The 10,791-nt window shown below is 30.3% G+C and overlaps 1 long non-coding RNA gene, 1 other non-coding gene and 1 pseudogene across 2 annotated transcripts; 2 read left to right on the forward strand and 1 right to left on the reverse strand.

The window, feature by feature from the left end:
* The first annotated feature begins 557 nt into the window (after window positions 1-557).
* Window positions 558-2,352, forward strand: LOC105778200 (uncharacterized). Its single transcript, XR_001128577.2, has 3 exons — window positions 558-770; window positions 1,050-1,164; window positions 2,025-2,352. It is a non-coding gene; the product is annotated as an uncharacterized LOC105778200 (long non-coding RNA).
* A 5,777-nt stretch (window positions 2,353-8,129) lies between these two features.
* LOC128037427 (U2 spliceosomal RNA) lies at window positions 8,130-8,294 on the reverse strand (annotated as a pseudogene).
* Window positions 8,295-8,947: 653 nt separating this feature from the next.
* LOC128037425 (U2 spliceosomal RNA) lies at window positions 8,948-9,144 on the forward strand. Its single transcript, XR_008193383.1, has one exon. It is a non-coding gene; the product is annotated as a U2 spliceosomal RNA (small nuclear RNA).
* Window positions 9,145-10,791: the final 1,647 nt, after the last annotated feature.

Genomic DNA, 10,791 nt, shown 5'->3' on the forward strand with positions numbered 1-10,791 from the left:
TTGTTATTCTGGCATAAAGTAACCAAAAAATTATTTACTTAAAATAAATTCTATTTTTTGGTAATTATAATAGAATTACTTTCCTACTGAAAGTAATTAAGTTTTTTGTTCTGTGTAATTTAAATCCATCTCATACAAAGTACAAGTACATTTCAAGAAAAGATTTATTATTATAAATATGACGTTGACTCGGTTTTCAAAATTTTTGAACTTCTACTATAACTGAAAACCGTTTTCTTAACCCACTACAGGAAATTAAGCTTTTAGCGGCGTTTGGACCAAAAACGCCGCAAAAGGTTAGAGCTATGGCGATATTTTTATTAGAAACGCCACAAAAGGAAGCAATCGCGGAGTTTGGACAAAAAATGCAGCAAATATGTATTAAAATTTTACAAAACGGCGCCGTTTTTAGCGGCATTTTTAGTGGCGTTTGGACTAAAACGCCACAAAGATTATACATTAGTGGCGTTTGTCATAAACGCTGCAAATTTTTATTAAAGTTGACCTAAACGGTGTCATTTTGTTAGCCCCGAAATTCCTTTAATTTTTCCCCAAATCAAATTTCCCTAAAATCCCTAAGTTATTTTTCCCAAATCACTTTATTTCTTCCCCAATTTCCCCTAACTGATCGAAATCTCTAACTATTAAAGAAACAAGCCAACATAAATTCTTGTTTCCCTCCAAATTATCAAAATCATTTAACTTTTTGTTTGAGCCTAATTTTTGGCTGGAAATTCTTCGCCTCTTTCTCTCCGCTGCCGCTTCAAAAGGTAAAATTCTTTGCCTAATTTTATTTCATGGTCTTATTACTGTTTTAGTGTATTTGTATATAATTTGTCTATACATGGGGATGATTTATTTTTTTATATTCCCATTTCTGTTTAGCATGATTAGTAAGGATTTTTTTACTTTGTTTGTTCATGCTTCTCAAAGCTTGATTCTATTTTCTAGTATGTTACATGTTTTTTCCCGGCTTGTAAGTTGGTTTTTTCCCTCTCCTTGTGTTTGAAACTATTATATTCTACTTGTCCTTTGATGTCGAATAACAGGGGAAAATGCACCAAACTACCTTTGTATTGAGTGGATAACAAAGATAACTGCGGGATATGGGAGGCTGCTGTTGTTCTTCCCGGAAACCTAATCTGCATGGGACACCTGTATAATGTTAGTAATATTCTCATCTTATGAATATGTCTAATGCCTTTATTATCATATAGGACTTTTTCTTATTTCATACTTAGGAAATAAAGCATGTTTGTTTGGAATATTGGGAGTATTCACTCACAATAATCCACAATAACAGGTTGGAAAACGAATGGAAAAGGAAGAAGCAAATGAGAATGAAAAGAAGAATATTTTTAATACCATTAGTTCACTCTTTTTGTAATTGGTTATTCCATTAAATTGACATTCTTTTTAATCCCTTTTGTTCCTTCTTTCACTTGAACCAGTTATAGAACCTGTGATCTGCAACTGATTTTTTTATCTGATTAATGTTGGAACTTTTTACTGACCCCAGGGTCTTCTTTAATCATCTGAATAGAGATGTCTGTTTGTGTGCATGCTCAGATTTGTGGAAACTATTTTTATTGTGATTTCCTGCTTCAGCTTGTCTGATTCTTCATTGTATTTTGCTATTTCTTTCTTTCTTTTTAATATTGATGAAGAGCAAAAGGGAAAACAAAACTAGAGGTTTGGTATATGAATCCATCGATTCCCCTAACATGAGAATCTCCTCCAAATACACCATAAAAAACTTCACGGGAGATTGAGTGTTTATATGTGTGTGAAGGATGAAGCCCTTGTGTTGTTTGTTGTGGCCATTGTGCTAATATAGTAGCTTACGTGGTGATTTCTAATTTCTTTTGGTGGAGATATCCCTTTAACTGCTACCTTGATAAAAGGGTTCTTGAGAATCCCAGTCTTTTATGTATTATTCTTTGAATTTTAAAACCCCTTTCCACAGTGTCCACCAGCTTAGGAAGAGAATGAGTCTTTTAACACCTCATGATGTATTATTGCAGGGTTTTGGTTTGGGAAAACACTTAAAGCTTGGGTTTGGAGATACGTAGTTATCAGCATTAGTTGGCAGATAATATTGTCCCAGTGCAGGTTGCAGTTCGTTGCGAAGGTGTGCTATCCTTTTTAATGCCTGGTACAGACTAAAATTAATGGTTGCTTTTCATTACTGTTTTCTTTAGTCTTCGATCACTATCACATAAGGAGCTATTAAATTTCAGCTTAATTAATGCTTCAAAAAGAGGGGATGCGTATGTACCTAGCATGAATAAGCCTAAGACTCGGCTTAAGGGCAGTTTAATTTTAATGTTGGTGATATGAATACTTGGTGATATGAATGCATTTTAATTTTAATATTTTGAATTTCTATGAATTTTTTATATTTTTAATTTTAATTTTGATTTTATTTTTTTTATTTTTATAATTTTAAATTATTTGTTAATGTAACATATAATACTATGTTAAATTTTATTTTTATTTTATAATATTAAGTTTAGCTAAAATAATAAGGATTAAATTGACAAAAAATTATAAACATTAAGATCTAAATTTACTATTATATATTATTATTTCTTCGCGTTGAGGAACAAAAGTTTACTCATTTGAGATAAATTAATTACTAAGTAAAATGACTTAAATTAATATCATATTTGAATTTAAAAATAATTTTAGTTTTTCTTCTAATAAAGTTACTCATTTCAAGGATATTAAAATTTAAAGTAATTGTTTTCTTAAAAATATTTTAAATTAATTATTATCTCATGATAATAGCTAAATAAAAATTACAAATTAGAAGAGGAAGATGATAACTTGAGTTCTAACTTTTGGATTTTAATTGTGTTATTAATTTATTATTTTAAATTCTAAATTTAAATTCATTAATTTTTATATTTAGTTTTAAAGTTAAAGTTTTCATAGAAAATTTAATTTAAATAATATTTTTTATTTATCCTTAAAAGTATATAGTTTAAAGTTCAAATTTCAAAATAAAACATAATATAATATTTATCATAGAAATAAATATTATTTAATTAAAATAAAATTTTAAAGGAAAATAATATTTATCTTAATGTTAAAATTATTTTAATATTTTTCATAAATATTATCATAAAATAAATTGATCGATTTTATTATGTAGTATAAAGTTAAAAAGTTCATGGAAATTTAATTTAAATATTAACTCAAAATAGATGAAAAATTAACAAATATTAACTTTATTAACATACAATTATTAATTTGTTAATTTTATCTTTTTAAGTATAGTAAACATAAAGGTGATAAAACACAAATTTAAAAATTAAAAGAGTATAATTAAAGGGTTAAAATCTAAAGTTAAAATTTAAAGATGATAATCATAACTTACATAAACATTTAAAGAATAAAAAAAACTTTGGATCATAACTTACATAAATACATATCATAACTTACATAACTTACATAATACATAAATATATATCATATCATAACTTACATAAAACTTTGGATCAAATATATAAAAATCACATAAATTTGGGCAACACTATTGTTTTTCCCTACTCTTAATTATACTTATAAATAAACAACTTACCTGAATTAGTTTACACCCATTAAATACTTGATACTTGAAATACATTATCTATTTTAGTACAATGACATGATTTAGATCAATTTAGAACACATAAGTAACAGTAATTTATTGTCAACTTTAGACTTCAAGAACAACGAAATGGATAAGAGTTGGATGAATTTGTCAAGGGTAAGCAACAACTATCGAAATGGAGTACAAATTTTTCTAAATTTTGCATTTCAAAATGCAAGCCAAGAGAATATGGTTCTTTGCCCGTGTAAGAAGTGTAGCAACATCAATTGGCATATTCGTGAAGTTGTCTATGAACATCTAATTTTTGATGGCTTTATTCGGGGTATAAAAAATGGATTTTCCATGGAGAGTGTACACCTCGTAGAACCTCTTCAACGATTAATCCGGCTTATCCTCATAATGCTTACCATCAGTCTGTTAGAGAAGATGACATGAAAGGTATGTTGCATGATGCATTTAATATGCACAGTCATGGTTTGCAATCGTTTCCACTTGAAATTATTGTATCCAATGATTGTGATATTGGTGGAAATGCTTTTATTGAAACGGGAAGAAGTGTACCTGATGAAGAGCCAAATGGAGAAACGGCAAAGTTCTACAAGTTACTTAATGAAATGAATGAAAAACTTTATGAGGGATCAAAATTTTCAAAATTGTCCTTTTACATTCGTCTTTTTCACTTAAAATGTTTGAGAGGGTGGACCAGAAACTCTTTTACACTGTTGTTAGAGTTTTTGAGAGACATGTTTCCGTTTGCAAAGATCCCTCATTCATGCAAAGATATGAAGAAACTGATAAAAGATTTAGGCCTTGGTACGACAAATTCATAGTTGCCCAAATGACTACATGTTGCCTAAATTCATAGTTCCACTAATACCAAGGCTTCAAAGGCTTTTCATGTCATCAAAGACAGCCGAGTCTATAAGGTGGCATCATGATCAATGAACCAATGATGGATTATTAAAGCATCCTACGGATTCTTTAGCTTGGAAATCATTTGACAGTAAATTTCCAAGCTTTGTAAGTGATCCTCGAAATGTGAGGCTTGGGCTAGCATCTGATGGATTTAATCCTTTTAAAATCATGAGTACTTCGTACAATACTTGACCTGTAGTGCTTGTTCCTTACAACTTGCCTCCATAGATTTGCATGAATCAATCTTCTTTTATCTTATCTATGATTATCCCTGGAGAGAAAGGTCCCGGAAATGATATTGACATTTATATGCAGCAACTTATTGAATAGTTGAAACAGTTATGGGAGAGTGTTGAAACATATGATGTCTTGAGAAAGGAGAACTTTTATTTACTTACAGTTTTGTTGTGGACTATTAATGATTTCTCGGCTTATGTCAATTTATCTAGTTGGAGTACCAAAGGACGTTATGCTTGTCCTTGTTGTGTGGCGTAAACATGTTTGAAGTGATTATATACTGGGAAGAAGTTCTCTTATACGGGACATCGTCGATGGTTAAATGGAAATCATAGATTTAGATTTCAGAGGACTTTATTTGATTGTACTGAAGAGAGGTTGGTGGATGAGAAGTGAATAGGAAAAGGTTTTCTAAACTAACTTCGATGCCCCCTTAGGCTTCCTTCATCTCCCTTTTATAGGAGAATTCTTGAACTCTATTTAATTTTCTTTGAATCTCGCACAGTTTTTCTGATAAGGATAATGTCTCATCATTGATTTGACATGGTTGCTTCCACGTTGCTTCCTTTTTTGTCTGCACCTAGATGTCGTTTTCCCAAGTTGCTTTCTTGGATGTCATTTTCCCATGTAGCTTCCTTTTTTGTTTTCACTTGGATGTCGTTTTCCCAAGTTGCTTCCTTGATATTTTAATTGGTTTTTTCCAATTGGCTTTTATCCTTCCTGAATATTAACTAGATTCATTTCCTCCATTTCATCTAGCTGTAATGAATCTATTGACAGTCTTAGTGAGTTCTAATTTTCCCACGTATTCTTGATTTCTTCTATTATGTGTGATGAAATATCATCAATCTCCATGTCAGCTTTTTTAATAGTTGCACGGATTCTTCGTCTCTATCATCTTGAGTGTTTCCAATATCATATGCCAATATTCTTCTTCCATCAGTCCATAGGCTATAAGTTTTTTTGTTGAAGTAAATATTGGACTTTGGTCATTAAATCTATTCCTGTTTGGATATGATAATAACTGAGATTATTATAACACTTGTCAATATTTTTTATCAAGTTTCTTTTTTCTTCTTTAGCTACTGAAAGGTTCGGACCTCCAATCATTTTTTAATGATCCAAATTTGATATGGTGATAAAATTTTTCTTTTTAGCTATACCATTAAGACTACTGATTTCAAGATGAAAATAATGATAAAATCATCTTCATATATCATACGTAATAATATAGATTTAATAAATGCAGAAAAATCTTTTAATAAATAGAAAGAAAAATTTTGAATTTTATTTCTTTAACAAAACCCATTCAATACTACTTATATCAAATGGTTCATGATCAAGTCTAAATTTTATAGTAGGGAATTTTTATTTAAATCGTTTGTAATAACATAGGCTTGTAAAAATATTCGAAAAAGCTTTTGAAATTGAACTTCTTTGTTTGCGAGATAGCTCCATTTATTTTTGTAAATATTTTCACTGGTAAAATTTTTCTAGCCTTATTATATAAACATAACCTAAACATTTTATTCATAATAGGGCTATTTGTTCCTTTATTAATAAAATCTTGACATATATCAAGAAGATTGTTTATCTCCTTAATATCTAAATAACGATTTCTAGTTCTTCCCAATCTCGATATAAAATAGATTTTAATAATAAATCATGAGCTTCTTATTCTTTAGTTATTTTTTCAACTAGAAATTGTGAAAGCTTAGTAAGAGCTATCCCGAAATTAGCTATTTGTTCAAGAATATGGGTTTCCATATATCATTAATAAAATTATATAATTCTGATGGTAAGTCTAAATTATAAAAAGATTTTATTTCCTGAATTTGTTGTGGTTTCAACAAATTTTCTGATGCACAAAATTTTTCTGCTCCTTTATAATTTCAGTATAACTAGCTTGATATGCTGAATTTGGATCTTGAGACCAAGGGAATTGACTTTATCGGTTGTGGTGTAAATGATAAATGAGTTCCAACTGATTGTCTTACCATTGGATATAGAATCCTTGGTTAGGATAAAAAGATATTTGAGAAGGTATTGTCACAAATCCTTGATTAGGATTTGTCGATTTGAATGTTTTCCCTTTGTTGGGCCTTTTATGAACAGTAGTCCATTTATCGACTTTTTCTAGAGGTTTTTTACCTCTATCCATATGGCATGCTAAGATAATCAACAATAATATTGTTAGTTCCTTTTTACATATAAGACTTCAAAATTAAAATTACATAATTTATTATATCATCTAATTCTTGAGGTACCATTTTCTAACTTTTATTAGTAAGGAAATGATTAAGCGTGATTATCGGTTTTATAATAAAATTTTCAGGTGCTAAATATATAAGAAAGTTTTTTATTCCTCTCTTTATTGCTAATAATTCTTTTCATATATGACATAATTAATTTCATTTGGTTTAAATTTTCCCGAACTATATCTACATATTAATTCTTCTTTATTTATTGTTCTAGCTTTTAAAATACAACCCCAATAATTTTGTGAGGCGTCTGTTTCTAAAATTAATTTATCATCTTATTTAGGTAAATAAACTTTTGGAATTTGATTAATTTCAGATTTTAAATTTTTATGATTTTCGAGTCTATTTTAGACCGGATAAAAGGTTTATCGCCTTTAATTTAAAATGATAAAACTAAATAATGAAAATAGTTATAATCTAATTAACATTTATTACTTAAAAGATTTAGTTAAAATAATTAGAATTGAAGTAAAGTTGTTTATCTACTCCTATTTTCTCAGATTGAGCACATTTCCTGTACAAATTAGACATTCAAAGCGAAAACAGACAGTTCATGTTATATGAATACAATTTTCTATTATACCAACTCTACTTCAACAAAATTTGTTGCTAATGGAATAAATCTTGATCAGTTAATCTATTCAATTATGTACTTTATACTATGAATCATATGACTTATACTAAATAGATTTAGATAGGCTTTCACCCCTTTGAAATAGAGATTAGATATGACAGATTTATATATATATATATATAGATATGATTAAAGAGATATTTTAATCTTTCAAAAATCATGCAAGAACAATACATTTAATTAGATAAGATGAAAATACCACATAAATTGGGGTGTATTAAATATGGAAACAATGGATTTTATATTTACCGGCACTTTAAAGGACTAATATTTAATATCGAAAAGTATTTATAGATTTTTATAAAATGAAGAAAAATGCTAATTGATTAAAATAAAATTATTATAAATAGAAATCGAGATTGAAAAATGTTAATTAGTGCTTATAAGCATTGAAAGTTAGAAATATCTTAAACCCTTATGCCCCGAACACAATCTAAGCCAACAACTTGGACCTACATCCCTACCACATGACAAACAAAACCTAAAGGTGTTGCATAAGGAGAGAGCATACAATAACAGCTTTTGAAGCTGTTTACCCATATGGAAAAAATAATTATATCCTACGCGAACGCAATGGGGACGTATCAGATATTAAACAGATAGAAACAGATACTACTCTTGATCTTAGCCAAAAGGTCGACAAAAGGATCAATAAATGTCTAGATTTATATTTTATAATGTACCTTCGCCTCACCCTTTGCTTGTGCTCTCGATATGGGTCTTGGAGTAGGTCTGAACATTTGTTGCTATGGACAGAATGTATATAATTTTTTCTGCACCCCCACATGGGATTTTGGTGATTTTGCACGTGAAAATGTTTGGATAATATAACTATAGTTCACTTATTGCAGCCTATACTGATCATAAGCTGGAGAAGCATGTAGATTAGACCTGCAACTACGCGATGGAATTGGTAAGCCATTAAATAAAACAACAATTTGCAACATGTGTAAAGATAGAAACCTTTGCAAAAGTATACAAACAGAAACTTCCATGTAATGTAAACCTTACAGTTTGCGAATTCTTCTTTAGTATTTAATGGCTTACCTACCAATATTGCATAGTTGGAAAGACTGATTGCTTCTTCATCTTTTGACCTATATCAAGCTGCAATAAGAGGACTAGTGTTATAATATCCAAAAATTTTCATGTGCAAATTCACCAACATGCAATGTGCTGTGCAGGAAAAATTATACTAGTTTTGTCCATAGCAAACTAAAGTCGAAATCCCATATAGAGAGCGCAAGCCAAGGGTAAGGCAGAGACGCACTATAAAAGAAATATCAAGATGAGTTTAAGCTCATACCTTTCTCGGCCTTTTGGCTAAGATCAAGTGTAGTATCTGTTCTTATCAGTTTAATATCTGATACGTGGATCATTGATCCGCATGATATTAAATCAATATTTTTAGGGGGAGAGCTCATTAACAATAGCTTGCTATTGGGGTTCTCGAGTGTCGTCTTTGTTTTGCACTGCTGCATCGTTCTGGCACACCCCTCCGATTGTAGTTTTAACCTTTTGAACCAATAGACGGTAGCTTCTTGTTCGGATTGTATTCATAATTGAGGTGTAAATCTGTTTAAAGACACTCCTTTAAGGGTTAATGTACTTGAGGTTTAGTCCAAACCGTAGGGCTATAATTTCTCATTATTTTCATCTGCATTACTTAGTTGCTGTTTGCCCTCCTAGATTAGTTAATTGTTTGAAGTAATGGATGGTATCTAATTTAATTTCTGAAGTTCATTGAAGAATTGTTGTTTCAATTTGTAGTTGGCGCATAGAATTGCCGTTCAATCATTTAATTGGCTTTTCAGTTCTACGTTCTAATCATTTAAATTGAACCTAGAAGCTATTTGATTTTAAATTTTCACTGTTTTACGATAATAGAAACAATGCTTAATATTTGTATATAACATTTACATGGCTTCACACACATGGTGCCGTGTTCTTCAATTAAATACCACGTAATCGAGATGGAGTTTGGAACTTGTACACTAAGGCTGTTGTCTTTGTGAAGCTGATGGAGGATCTTCCTCAATTGAGTGAACTTAGGGTTCTAAACTCGGAGGTATTGGAGTTGGATAAATGCTTGACTAATCTCAAAGGAAGACTTGAAGGCAACGAGTGTCTTTATGGTGGCATTCTTGTGAATGTGTCATGGTGTTGTTCCGCAACGCCAACAGCATGGCTCAATGAGCATCATTGTGGCACTTAAAATGCAATTAAATGTTAATTTGATATGCATGCAATGTGTACAAGTTTGTGATGAAATTGATGAATATGAACAGAGATGATGTGCATTAAATCAGTAATTAAGTGTGGGTAATTGTGGATATTTTGGCCTTGTGATATCTTAAAGTTGTTGGATATAGTTGGCATGCCATAAGATTGTGAGTACTCATATTTGAGTTTTGTGATTTGGGCATTAAGGCCTTGGGACAGTTTGGAGAGATAAGGGAATGTGAGCCAAGCTCCATTCACTAGGACATGTTTAGTGTGTTGGAGACTGTTAGCTTTATGCTTCACTTTTTGGGATATGTTCGACTCTATGAGTCAATTGGTGTGTTGGAGATCTGTGTATCCGATGTGTGGTGGTAGAACCCACTTTTATGTTTCATAGCCTCAAGTGCCAAATTATCGTTTAAATGTGATGTTATATATTGTGATAATATGGTGCAAGATGAATACATAAACATGTGAATAATATGCTAAATGGGTTGATTTAAGTTTTATGAAAATGTTAGTATGTTCTCATGGTAATTGTATATGTAATTGTGGTTTGGGTCATTTTCATTTAACTTGCGAATGCATGTGAATATATAAGCTAGACTTATGAGCTATTAAAATTATGTATACGTTATTTAGTCTTGACGAATTATTGTTAAATGAATTATATATATAAGCGAGTTGAGTGTAATTGCATGTAAGGGTATATGTTAGTTTTATGATTTAATGAAACGTGAATATGCTATTTTGACTTGGTTAGAATATGATTGTGAATGTGTTGAAGTATGCTCTTGTTTAACCTCTGATATTGTATATACTTTGTGGTTACTCCGACATTCACTGAGCTTATTTAAGCTCACCCACTCTCTCTAACCATTGTAGATATTTAGCATTTGAGGTGTGAGCGGTGCGGGAATACC

The sequence above is a fragment of the Gossypium raimondii genome, unplaced genomic scaffold, assembly GCF_025698545.1.
Source record: "Gossypium raimondii isolate GPD5lz unplaced genomic scaffold, ASM2569854v1 Contig00257, whole genome shotgun sequence".
Lineage (NCBI taxonomy): Eukaryota > Viridiplantae > Streptophyta > Magnoliopsida > Malvales > Malvaceae > Gossypium > Gossypium raimondii.